The following is a 13,986-nucleotide window of genomic DNA, read 5'->3' as shown; positions in this document are numbered from 1 at the left end:
AGAATACCTCAGTGAGAGGAACCTCTTACTGCACTTTCTGCTGTCCTGTGAGGATGCTTAGGTGACTGTGTTATTTGTTCTCCATTTTAGAATACAACTTCCTCCTCATCTGCGCTGCACAATATCTAACTCCCCATCATGGCCTCTGTCAGTGCGCCCCAGGGCAGCTGTGGCTACATTGTAGCTTGCCGTCACCAGTGTGTGAATGTGTGTGTGAATGGGTGAATGACTGAATGTAGTGTGAAGCGCTTTGGGGTCCTTAGGGACTGAGTAAAAGCGCTATACAAATGCAGGCCATTTACCATCATTGCAGACTGTCCTGCACTGTTTTTTTAGGTCTTGTGCACTCCATCACCAGCTCCTTGGTATTGGTGTTGAGGAGAAGACTCTTCTTATTGATCCTGTCAGTTAAATAAATGTGTTAATATATATTACATTTTAACATAATAACCTAATATTTATTAATTAATTTTAACCATCCATCCATCCATCCATCTTCATCCGCTTTATCCGAGGCCGGGTCGCGGGGGCAGCAGCCTAAGCAGAGAAGCCCAGACCTCCCTCTCCCCAGCCACCTCCTCCAGCTTATCCGGGGGAATACCAAGGCGTTCCCAGGCCAGCCGAGAGATATAATCTCTCCAGCGTGTCCTGGGTCTGCCCCATTAACCATTATTTTAAATTCTAATAATCCTGTTTGGAATATTTATTCAATTTATATACTTCAAATTCTGCTAGTTTCTTTCTGTAGTAAATAAATCTCATATAATAATATATTTAAATAAATATTTCACGTTTTCAATGCCAACTTTTTGTACTGGCGGGATTTCCCACTACCAGTAAATGCCTCTTTTTTGACTCCGGCTCACTCGCACGTCTCCGCCCACTTCCCCCCATCCGTAAGAGCTACTTCTCTGCTCTGTAAAGAAATGTTTATAAGCTGTTTGAGGAATTTACCGAGCTTTTGTTAGTGACTTATAAATCCAGTCGAAGTATAACTCTGATTAAAGTAACACAATGAATGCTTTTTTAGTAAAAAGTTGTATTATTAAAGGGAGTGTTTTATGAGCTAATGCTAACAACCCAATGCTAATGCCTAGCTCCTATTAGCCCGGTGTGAAATGAAGACGGTTCATTTGACTGTAAACTACAGTTAGTATTGTTTTATTAGCTTCATTTGGTGTGTTAGTGTTTCTGAGACTGTTACAGAAGGTGCAGTTAGTTCTACTCCTCACAGATCGGTAGGTAGGTTAAAACAGGCTCATTCTTCAGGTTGTAAAGGTAACCGCCATCTTAGAACCAATAACTGCTGAAGCACCAGGTGTGGCGACTTAATAGGAGCCTCTGGCTGATCAGCGGGAGAAAAAGAGTCACGTGCTTGTATGCGCGTGTCTGTGCTGCAGGTTAAATAAGGGAAGGGAGACTGAGGATAAAACACATAGTTAATGTAAGAACAATAACAACCATCATAAGAGTTGACTTTTTAATTCTTAAGAACTGCTTAACAAATGTTTGTCTGTGAGACTTCTCTCTTTATGGAACATGAATGAAATTAAAAACAAAAAGGGGCTAACTTCAAATAAATAAAATGCAGCAGTGGGCCATTAATATTATTAATATAGAATGTAGATATTTGTTTTAAAACAACAGCATGTATTATACTAAATGATGGTGTATGCAATTGATAATATTTTTAGGCAGCAGAATTTGAATGCAGGCCACCTCAAATGTTAAAACCAGATAAAAAACAGATATATCATTCAAGCTTTCATTTATGATTGTTGCATACTTTGAAATTGTCATGTCACCATTTGATAAAGTGTGCAGTGATAGGTGTGGCAAGTAATTGCTTATGATATTGACTACGTTATCTAATAGCAGCAAAGTATTAGAGCATTATGACTGTGATAGTTCTCAGTCATTCAGGTCATTGTACTTCAAGAAGACGTTTCACCTCTTCACATCTGGGAAGCTTCTTCAGTAAAGAAGTCCAGACACTTTCTTTCCAAGCTCCTTAGACTATTAGAGTTTAACATGATTAAGAAACTTGTGTGGCTTATTGCAAATGGATGAAACCACATATTACCTTTAATGAACATGGTTATCTTTAATAAGGTGTAGAAAAAAGAAAACAGAGGACAGTTGTTGTTTGTATTCCAGCTGTAGTAAACACAGAAGTTAACTGAGTCTTTTTGACTACCGAAAGTAATGCAGTATTGACTGACGTTGATTTGAATTGTCTCATTCTGTATTTGTGGTCTTTGTCTTTTGTTACACAGATTGAAACAGATCTTTGGTTTTGCCTTTGCTGGTAAGTAAACAGTGATTATAACTGAAGCAATATGACACTGTCATTGTATAGCATGTCTGACAATTTACATACAGTAGTTTTGCTTTTTGTGACATCCATTTACTGATGGGCAAAAACAAATGGTCAGGATTTGTAATCTGAAGCCGCAAAGCCCCCACACAGGACCTCTGACTCTCCCTGAAAATGTCCCTGAAATTTAATAGCCCATTTATGTCTGATTTTAAGCACTTAAGCAATGAGAAAAAAACTAAGAGAACTAGAGCTGTGAGTGCACAGTGCTTGGTATATTAAAGTCAGTGTGTTCTCTATTTATGCTAGAAGTTAAAATTAGTTTATTAATTATTTAGTGAATACAGTGTGTTTGAAAATTAAATAGAAATGTTGGCAAAAAGGGAAATATTGCAAAATACATAAATATTCCTTCCAACAGGTATATCCTGCATTTGTGCCAACAAATATTGGTGCCTATTCTTTGCACTTCTGTAGTATGAATGCTTTTATTACACCTTATAGCCATGTTAGACTCTGCAACTAATGTTCATAAAAGCTTGAAGAAATTGAGGATTTTACTAGTTATTTTATGTCACAGTAAATTGGATTGTGTGTGAAGAGGCTCAACTGTCTGAATCATTAAACAGTGATCTGATTTATTGTTTCCTTTCTTTAGACTGCTGATCTGATCGTCTCAAGTCTGGTAAGTAAAGGTTTGTCTGATGTCCAGTGCTGGGAAAAGAATTTCTTCCTTGCAGAGTTATTTTATGTTTTTTTGTCACGTTTAAATGTTTAAATCATCTAACAAGGATAACCTGGATAAATACAAAAAGCAGTTTGACAGTGATTCATTCTGTTTATGAAGCACAGAAAATCAAACCAGAACAACCTGGTCTAATGTAAAAACATGTTTCAGTCTAATACCCAGTCTAATAGCCCTGATAGCAACAAGTACCATCAAGCATTTACAGTAACTATTAATGACTAATTTGCATCACTGGGGGGATTTTGGACAAATTTTGTTTCATTAAGGTCCAATATACGTTTTTCAAGTCATGTAAAGTTCTTAATTTCATTGAAGTCCAGAATCTGATTAGTCTGCACCAAGAGTTTTGTTTCGTTCAGAGTTCCTTGTGTGTTTGGATCAACTCATCAGTTTCCTGCTGTGAATCCAAAGTATGATTAATCTGAATCTCAGGACCTGATGGCATGATGCAGGTCCTGAAGTAGTAAAGGAACTTTGGACCATCACAGTAACAGCATCATCTTTGACTTAAATGCTGGTGTTTTTCTGAAATTCGTCTCTCACTGTAGGAGACTCAGTTTAGTGCTGCGAGTCAGCACAGCTCTTGGTGATGTTTTTAGGCAAATGTGAGAAAGGATTGGTGTTCAGTTTGGCCAGTTAATGTTTTTGTCTTTTTGTCTACAACCTCTGGAATGGGCTGTGTTTAGTGGGGTCTCCAAATCCTTAGAAGTCTGTTTGTAAACATATCTTGAGCAGCTCATGAGTAGCTGTTTAGGGAAAATTATTTTTTTCACATCAGGCAGGGGTCTCAAACTACAGTCCTCAAGGGCCTGTGTTCTGAAGCTTTTCCATGTGTCCATGTTACAACACACCTGAATAAAATTTGTAGGTCATTAGCAAGAGTATAGAATTTGACTGCATGCTGAGGTGACATCCCTTAACCCTACCGACTCAATTAAATTTGAATAAATATGTTTGGAAAAGTGTACTTCTAAAATACTTTTATTTCATCATGTTCATTCACTTGTGAGTTGCTGTAACATTAAGCAAATGTCTGAATTGCCACCTCAGCATGGAGTTAAGTGTATAGTCTTTCTAATGACCTATTAATGTTATTCAGGTGTGCTGCAACAGGGACACGTGTTAAATTTACGGGACACCAGCCATCGATGACTGGAGTTTGAGACCCCTGATGTGGGGCATTGAGCATTTCAAAAGCTTCTTTCTCTTCAGAAATTAAATCCCGGTCTAAAAACTGCTTTTTGTCATTTGTGATGATGACTTGGAAAATACAAGTGGGATGAAAACATAACATTAACAAATTTGTTAGAGGCCAGATAAAATCAAGGCTGTGTTTTTGAAAATAATCCTGCCCACATTTGCAAAAGATGAACTGTATGTGTGTAAAGAGTAAATATTTGAACAAGACATTCTTCAGGCGAAATAAAGACACTCAAAACAGTTTGGATGGTAACAACGTGCGCACGCTGGGTGAGATTTCGAGGAGATCCCACCCCGAGCGCAGGCAGAGGTTTTATTTATAGTCACATAGTGGCTTCAACTGTTTAAGGAGGAGACAAAGATTTGCCTCTGAGAAACAGGTTTGTTCCAGTTTAGCTGTGTGTGTGTGTTCTGTAGATAATCACTAAATATCACATATATGCAGCTTTCTGTGTGTGTGTGTGTGTGTGTGTGTGTGTGTGTGTGTCTGTCTGTGTGTGTGATTCTGAAGAACAGGCCCCTCTTGGTATTTGGGAGTGTAGATAAGAACGTCCTGCTCTCCCCTTCCTGGGAGTGAAACGGCTCGTAGAGAACCAGGTGCAGAGGAAATGTACTGGGTGAATCATATCTGAGAACACTATGCTTTTGTCTTTACTTCAGCTTCACTTCAGTGAAACAGTAAAATCATAAAATACGATTAAATGGAAAGAATAAATGGGTAAACAACTATTAACACTGAAATTAAAGATAAACTTTCAATAACGTACAAATGGAAGTGGGAATAATACTTGAAACATTTGAAAATCTCTTAACAATGTGAAAGTCATGTTTGTTTGTTTGTTAGTTGTTGTTGTTGCTGTTTTTTAAAATAAATGTGGGAATCTCCAGCAAAGTCCTTACATGCAACAGCTCACATTCAGGACTCATTTCTGGTTTTTATCATTAAATTATCTACAAAGAAATTATCATTATACTACATTTTTATAATTAGGCCCTAATATCAGCTATCATAAGTTTGTCATAGATTTAATTCAGTGCTTATTGCTGTGTATCAAACATGCTCCAAATGTGACTGAAATATATAGAAACTGCTGTGTAAGAACCATGTGGCACCAAATTTTTCATTTTTACCAAAACTCATACTGAGTAAATTTCTGTGTACTTTTAAGTTCTTTTCCTACTGAATTTTAATTTAACTTTTCAGACTGTTTTTTTTTTATTATGTTAATAGGATTTCAATGCAGGCCACCTCAAATGTTAAAGGCTACAAACATTACATAGAAGCTATCATTTCTGATTGGTGCCTGCTTTTAAATTGTTATGTCACCATTTGATAAACTATGCATTTCTAGGTGTAGCAAATCATTGGTTATGATATCTACTCTGTTATGTAATCAAACCTAAATTGTAGAGCATTACATGACTAAGAAACTTGTGTGGTTTATTGCAAATGGATAAAACCACATGAAGAGGTCGATCTTTATTAGGATGTAGAGAAAAAGAGAAAACAGAGAGGAGCTGTTGCATGTATTCTAGCTGTGGTAATCAAAGAATTTTCCTGAATATATTTGACTAGAGAGAGTGATGCAGTATTGACTCTAATGCTGATTTGAGTTGTCTCATTCTTTATTTTTGTTCTTTGTCTTTTGCTACAGAGTGAACAGATCTTTGGTTTTGCCTTTTCTGGTAAGTAGACAGTGATGGTAATGTTTAGTAATTTACATGGCCAAAACACAGTCAGGATTTATAACCTGTAGCAGCAAAGGCCCCACACAGGACCTCTGACTGTCCCTGACGTTTAATAGCCCATTTATGTCTGATTTTATTTTTGATGGCTAATCAAGTCCAAATAATGTCAGAGATGTTTGCATACACTTGTTCAATTTCTCCTTATGCTACATAATCCTTATGTGGATTATGTAGCGAACCATACTATGAAAGTGCTTTGTGTGAGTCAGTATAGGTGGTAACTTAAACAGTTAAGAGCAACATAGCTATCGATTTGTAGTGTCTATCATCTTCCACTTATGAATTAGCATGAAGTCAAAACACTAGAAGTATTTTGCCTGAGTGACAACAAGTGATACTTTTACCCATAACTGATAACAAAAAGTAAGAAAATCTAAAGTGTGAGTAGGTATATTAAAGCCAGTGTTTTAAAATTAAATCTAAATGTTGCCAAAAAGGGACATACTGCAAAACACAGAAATATTCCGAGCAACAGGTACAATGGAAGGACTTTTTATTTTAATATTTTAAGAAATTTTAATTTCAATAGAAAAAAATCGTGAGCCACTGTTGTTGCTGTAATATAGACTAAAACCTGATGAGGTTTTCTGTTGCTTCTGATTTAAACAATTACTTTGGATTCAATTAGGGCTGCACGATTTTGCATAAAATGAGAATCACGATTTTTTTGCCTAGAATTGAGATCACGATTCTCTCACGATTTTCTTTTCCAATATAAATATTTATTGCACTTATTAACTGCACATCAACTTCGTAACAGTTGAAACTGAACATAAAAACAATAAATAAAAATAAAAACAATAAATGCCTCACATTTTGTGGTTGCCGCAAAATGTTGTACTGCTTGAAATTCTGTCTCCACCGTTGCTCAACACTGCGTGTATAGAGCAGGTAGTGCAACAATAGAAAAATAGTTGCGGGACGGCACTGTGTAGCGTTTGTCTAGGGTGTTGATCATTTTCCTAAATCCCTCGTTTTGCACAGTGTTGATATATCTTTGGTCAGGTGATAAGTAATAGCCTCCGTAATTTCTTTGAGCCTCGCGGGAGTTCGACGATGTATAGGGAAGCGCTGTATAAGGTTCCCGTTATTGATGTTTGGGTGGTTGACCGCACAAATTTTCTCCTGTCACTTTCGTCAGCCCTGACGTGTTCTCCGTTGTTTTTCCCTGCCAATTTGAGCATCACGGCACAGCTTCTGTATCACGTGGTATAAGGCTCCGCCCATGTCATTTGTTGAGCAGGAAGGGTGAGCGCTTGTTTTCATGCAGATTACGTCCCGGATCAAAATGCGGTACAATCGTCGTCGTCTTTTTTTTTTTTTTTTTTAAATCGTTGTCATTTGGAAATGAGATCGCACATAAGTATGAATCGAGATTGCGATTTTCTAACGATTAATCGTGCAGCCCTAGATTCAATAGTTTTAACCTGAAATGATATAAAAGTTGTGGTTCTTCACATTTTATTACAACTGACTTCTGATAGAAAATATTTGAGCCACAAAGCTTCTGTGTTGGAAATATTTGGTATGTCCTGCATTTGTGCCAACTCTTTGCACTTCTGTAGTATGAATACTTTTATTACACGTTATAGCCATGTTAGACTCTGCAACTAATGTTCATAAAAGCTTGAAGAAATTGAGGATTTTACTAGTTATTTTATGTCACAGTAAATTGGATTGTGTGTGAAGAGGCTCAACTGTCTGAATCATTAAACAGTGATCTGATTTATTGTTTCCTTTCTTTAGACTGCTGATCTGATCGTCTCAAGTCTGGTAAGTAAAGGTTTGTCTGATGTCCAGTGCTGGGAAAAGAATTTCTTCCTTGCAGAGTTATTTTATGTTTTTTTTGTCACGTTTAAATGTTTAAATCATCTAACAAGGATAACCTGGATAAATACAAAAAGCAGTTTGACAGTGATGATTCTATTTATGAAGCACAGAAAATCAAAACAGAACAACCTGGTCTAATGTAAAAACATGTTTCAGTCTTATACCCAGTCTAATAGCCCTGATAGCAACAAGTACCATCAAGCATTTACAGTAACTATTAATGACTGATTTGCATTACTAGGGGGATTTTGGACAACTCTACTTTCAGATTTTGTTTCATTAAGGTCCAATATAAGGTTTTCCAGTCATGTAAAGTTCTCAATTTCATTGAAGTCCAGAATCTGATTAGTCTGCACCAAGAGTTTTGTTTCGTTCAGAGTTCCTTGTGTGTTTTGGATCAACTCATCAGTTTCCTGCTGTGAATCCCAAGTATGATTAATCTGAAGCTCAGGACCTGACGGCATGATGCAGGTCCTGAAGTAGTAAAGGAACTTTGGACCATCACAGTAACCGCATCACGTTTGGGGCGATCGTGGCTCAAGAGTTGGGAGCTTGCCTTGTAATTGGAAGGAAGGTTGCCGGTTCGAGCCCCGGCTTGGACAGTCTCGGTCGTTGTGTCCTTGGGCAAGACACTTCACCCGTTGCCTACTGGTGGTGGTCAGAGGGCCCGGTGGCGCCAGTGTCCGGCAGCCTCGCCTCTGTCAGTGCGCCCCAGGGTGGCTGTGGCTACAATGTAGCATGCCATCACCAGTGTGTGAATGGGTGGATGACTGGATATGTAAAGCGCTTTGGGGTCCTTAGGGACGATTAAAGCGCTATATAAATACAGGCCATTTACCATGTTTGACTTAAATGCTGGTGTTTTTCTGAAATTCGTTTCTCACTATAGGAGACTCAGTTTAGTGCTGTGAGTCAGCACAGCTCTTGGTGATCATCAAGATCTTTTTAGGCAAATGTGAGAAAGGATTTGTGTTCAGTTTGGCCAGTGAATCAGTAAATTTGAGTTGAGTGGATGTAAAGTTAATGTAGAACAGGAAGCCTGAAACTGACTGCTCTAATGTCAGTGTGTAGGTTTGTTTGGACCATATAATATTTACAGGAACTGTTGCAGCACATCTTGGTTTCAGTCAATACACTGTTTGTTTTTATTGTGTTAACAGAATGCAAAAATGTCATTATATCAGTTCCACCACCATTTGTTAAACATTGTCATTCAGTTCAGTCCAATATGCACTGAATTTTTCAGATTATAAGGCATAAGGGCAATGAACGGGTCTGTTTTTTAAACATAAGGTACATTAAGCCAAACAAAACAGCCAGATAAGTCAAGCTGCATTCAACTCATTCACAATAATCCGCAACATTGTTCAGTTGTAACACACAAAATACAGAACGACACATTCACTTTTTCAGTTTATTCCTCTTCCACAAATCCATCAAATTCTTCATGAGCTGATCAGTTTGAAACCTGCTTTGTATCCTTGTATAAGGACCTGGCAACTTAATAGTTGCCAGGTCCTTAAGACTCCTGATTAATTGTAGCCATAATGGTCCGACAATACATCAAGCGGTGCAGCTTACCAAAGTCTTACTAAATATTTGACAGAATTGAGAGTGCCATGTACCACATAAATCCAGTTAGAGGTCAGTAAGCACAACCAGAATCAATTCATAACGCACACTGTTGATTTTTGAGAAAATGACAGGATTTTAAGTTGGCCTTATAGTCCAAAGAATATGGTAAAGCCACGCTTATTGGAAATATGCCTAATTCCAGTCTTTTTGTGTCTTACAGGTGACCTGCTGCAGAAGCTCTCTCCCTCTATCATTAACAAGCCATTCAGTCTGTCCTATCACTCTCCCCACTCTATCTATTTTGACAAGCCGTTCTATCTTGCTTCACTCTATCCCACAAGCTCTAAGTTATCAAAAATCACGTTTTTAACTGGAATCCAATTTTGACTGGAATCAAGTTTTGACTGGAATAATCAAGTTTTGACATGGCCCCATTTTTGGGAAATTGAAGTTACCAGTACTTCATCTATCTGTTACAGAATTCTGAGAGATCTCTGCTCTCACTGCTCCTTCTTTCCTATCGTTAAACTCTCTCACATCCAGTCTTTTTGCTGGAAATTACAAGTAGAAAGTTGAAATTACAAGAGTAGAATTACAGTACAGTAGGAACTACTTACACAGCCCTAGATTTATTTAAATCTATACTTGGAACACTTTAGAATAAACACTGATAGTTTGGCTTAAAGGTGCAATTACTTTGATACATTATATAAAATTTACACCTTCTTTAAGGTTTTTGTAATAAAATAAACTTATTTTGTAACACATACATTCAGACTGCTGTATTCATAAAAATATTAAATTAGTTAACTTAAAATACATTTTGCTAGTCTGTTTCATTGACTGTAACATTTGACTACAGTAGGTTTATACTGTTATTATTTAAGGACAAGTTCTGTTACTGAGTTTAAGTGTTCAGTCACAATTGTCATTGAGAAGCTGCCCAGAGGACCCAGACTTCCTGTTTCCTGACTGCTGCAGAACATCCAGCTGAAGAATCCTAATTGCCTGTCATCTGTTCACCACACCACCACAGCTCCTAATTTTTGCTTTAAAAATTTAAATATCTGAAAGATTTACACACACTAATTAAAAGCTAAGAGTTTTCCTATAACCTGTTAATTGTGATTTATTCTGCATATGCCTTTACAGAAGTTAAGAGCTATTCATTAACGAGTCTGGTTAAAAATATAAGAAGTAAAAATATTCTGTTTTTGAAAAAGCTACAATAAAACTGAGCCAAGTGTTTTCAGAGAACTTTGAATATCTTGAGTTTGGATTAAAGTCAACCTTTAGCATCTAATTCCACATATATAAAAACATTTGTAAAATCTTGCATTTCTCAGATTAAAAAGTAAGTTAAAGAGTTATTAGTTTTTCAGTGTTTCCAGGTTGAGTTTTGTTTATATCTGTGTACAAATACATATAAGCTTCAGTTTGTACTTCAATAAAATGCCAAGGAAAGGTCAAAGGTCGCAGTCCCAGAAGCTTAGACGTCAAAAGGAGAAAGAACAGGTAAACGTTTCTCAGAGCAGTGAGCAGGTAAAGTTATCTGTTACAAGTATTTCCAGTCCAGAAGTGCAAAGCAGTGCTCAGACAGCTGCAGTGTCTTTTGCAGATGTAAAGAGAGGTGTTTGCTCAGTGTCTGGGCCAAAGGCTAAAGTACAGCAGGTAATTCAGACTGAACCCCAGGTAACTGTGCGAATGCAGCATAATGGAGAAGCTCCAGGACCGTCTCATGTACAAGTTACAAACAGTGAAAGTTGTCCACGAGTGAGTAGCATCTGTGCGTCCCGAAGCCAGGCCTCTGCTAAGTATGGAAAGTACAGGAATCAGCAATGCATGGCTAACAGTTTGGTTTTTCTGTCATTCTTACACAAGGATGAATTCATTACCAGAGCAGATCTAAACCGTGTGTTGGACAAAGGCCATGCCATGCATTCAGATGCCAGAAAGAGGTTTGTGAACAGCGTGTTTCTAGCCACTGATGAGCTTCCCTCAGTGGTCACCAGCCGCAGACACAAGTATCAAGTGGACATGTCTCAGTTTGCTCATTATGGCACATTTGATGGTACAGATCATCTTCCGAGCCTTGAACAGGGTCTACAGTGTTTGGCTTCAGCGGTTCGCTACGCTTTGCTAGTCATAGGAGGAACGGTCATTGCAGTTTGCAGGCTGACTTCTGGTGAATATGCATACTTTGACCCACACCCACGTAAGTCTACAGGAATGCCATTGTCACTAGCTGTAAGTGGTGGAACTGCAGTTATGTTAAAATTCACACGTCTTAACGACATGATTGACAGGATCAAACGCTTGTACCAAATGTTTAGCATCGCGCCAACCAGCACTTATGAGCTACAGCCTGTCGAGTTTCACAGTGAAAACGCAGCTGACCAAAGAGATGCTGATGAAAACAGACAAACAGCTACAACTGTTCCAGCACCAGCTTTAAATGAACCTGAATTTGAAACCCCAAAATCCACTGAGCAGACACAGCAAACTGTGACCGACACTTTAGCCACTGAAGTGATGTCATCCAGAGTGGATTATTCAAATGAGACAGCTTGTGAGCTGAGCAATCATCCTTTTGATTATTTAGAAATAGAAACCTCTGCATCTGTAAGAGACACTCAGGTAACATCAGATTCTGTTCCTCAGAATGATTTAAACATTGTCTCCTGTTTAACTAAGACAACAGAGGAACTCTCACATAAACTGTTGAAGCATAATAAACAGCAAAGGAGAAAGATAAGGAGACGATTATTGGTCCAAGAAAAACTACCACAGAGAAAGGAAAATCAGAAAAAGAAAGAAAGGCAGATGTACACTTGTGATGAAAGCTTTAAGGCAAAGAAAAAAAAATCTAGTAGAAAGTCTAATGATCCTGATCACAGACAGAAGAAGAGTGTATACAAAAATAATCTGTATAAATTAAATGCTACATACAGAGAGAAACAGACAGAATATTTGAGAAAGATCTATAGAGAAAGTGCTCAAATTAGAGAGAGAAAAAGAGAACGTGTCATGACGGCATATAAAGATGATCCTATATTCAGAGAGAAGCAGAAGGAACGTATGAAAAAAACATATAGAGAATCTTATAGACAATCTCTTATGTTCAGAAAAAAGCAGAAGGAACGTATGAAAAAAACATACAGAGAATCTCCCGTATTCAAAGAAAAGAAGAAAGAACATATAAGAACATGGAGAACTTGTGCTGGATTCAGAGAGAAACATAAAGCTTGCATGAGGTCATATGTTTATAACCTATATAAAGAAAGCGAAGAATTTAAACAGAAAAAACGATCTTACATGACTAAGCGTTATGGAGAAGAGAAACAATTTCAGCAGCAACACAAGGACAATATGAGAGAACGAATGAGAGTAAAATATTGGAACAGTTTTTCTTTCAGACAGATGCATAATGTCAGATGTGCAATGAACATAAAGAGAAAATATCGTCAGATGCATCGACCAGCTGAAAGTTTACAGTCTAATCCAGATAACAGTTCAATGAATGAGGCCATATCTCGTTTCAGATCAAACATTAAGTCAGCACCATCTTATGTTTGTACTGTTTGTCTAAAAGCTTCTTTTCCTAATCAGGTGAAAATCTGCAAAAGAGAAAATTACTCAAAACACCAAACTGTAGCTCAGCAGTGTCTAACTGGTAAATTTGTTCATATGTGTGATGAAGCATGTAATGATCACTGCAGCTTTCCTGTTGAGAGAAAGAAAGAGTATATCTGTCACACGTGTCACAGTTCCCTCAAAACTGGACGCATGCCAAGGCTTGCTGCTGTTAACGGTTTAGATCTGCAGGATATTCCAGCTGAACTGTGTGATCTCAACATTCTGGAGAGACATCTGATTGCCAAATGCATCCCATTTGCAAAGATTATTCCACTTCCAAAGGGCAGACAAAGACTCATACGTGGTAATGTGGTGTGTGTACCATCTGAGGTCCAACAAACAGTTGACTGTTTACCACGGCTCAGAAGCCAATCACAGGTCATGAGAATTAAGCTGAAAAGACGACTGTGCTACAAAGGCCATCAGCTGTTCCAGACTGTCACCTGGTCTAAACTGATCCAAGCCCTGCGTAAGCTCAAACAGATTCATCCACAGTACACAGATATTGTTATCAGAGATGATGCATTGCTTTGTGATCCCACGTTACCTGATGATGACAGCAGTGATGAAGCCAGCATGGGAAGTGATGATTATGATGAAGCAGATTTAATGGAAATTGACAACTATGAAAAAGATGCCCTTTTGTGTGAAAGTGAGTCTGAAAATGAACAAGATGTTAACATGCAATCCTGTGATGAACAACCAGAGGAACAAAATCCAGAGGAACCAGAAAGTGATTTGAACAATGGAGGTTTTGCTCTAGAAAGTTGTCTGCAGCCTGTAGACATTTCAGAAGAGATTCTCTGTTTCACTGATAACACATATTGTGTGGCTCCTGCAGAAAGAAACAATCCTGTTAGCTTCTTCAGAACTCCTCATTTGGAAGCCATGGCATTTCCTGTGCAGTTTCCTACTGGTCAGAATACACTGG

General features: G+C 37.9%; 1 long non-coding RNA gene across 1 annotated transcript; it reads left to right on the top strand.

The window, feature by feature from the left end:
• Positions 1-2,274: 2,274 nt before the first annotated feature.
• Positions 2,275-10,215, top strand: LOC120437304. Its single transcript, XR_005611000.1, has 3 exons — positions 2,275-2,308; positions 2,976-3,002; positions 9,640-10,215. It is a non-coding gene; the product is annotated as an uncharacterized LOC120437304 (long non-coding RNA).
• The last annotated feature ends 3,771 nt before the right edge of the window (positions 10,216-13,986 follow it).

Source organism: Oreochromis aureus, unplaced genomic scaffold (genome assembly GCF_013358895.1).
Source record: "Oreochromis aureus strain Israel breed Guangdong unplaced genomic scaffold, ZZ_aureus HiC_scaffold_63, whole genome shotgun sequence".
NCBI lineage: Eukaryota > Metazoa > Chordata > Actinopteri > Cichliformes > Cichlidae > Oreochromis > Oreochromis aureus.
This window is presented reverse-complemented; position numbering and strand designations above follow the sequence as displayed.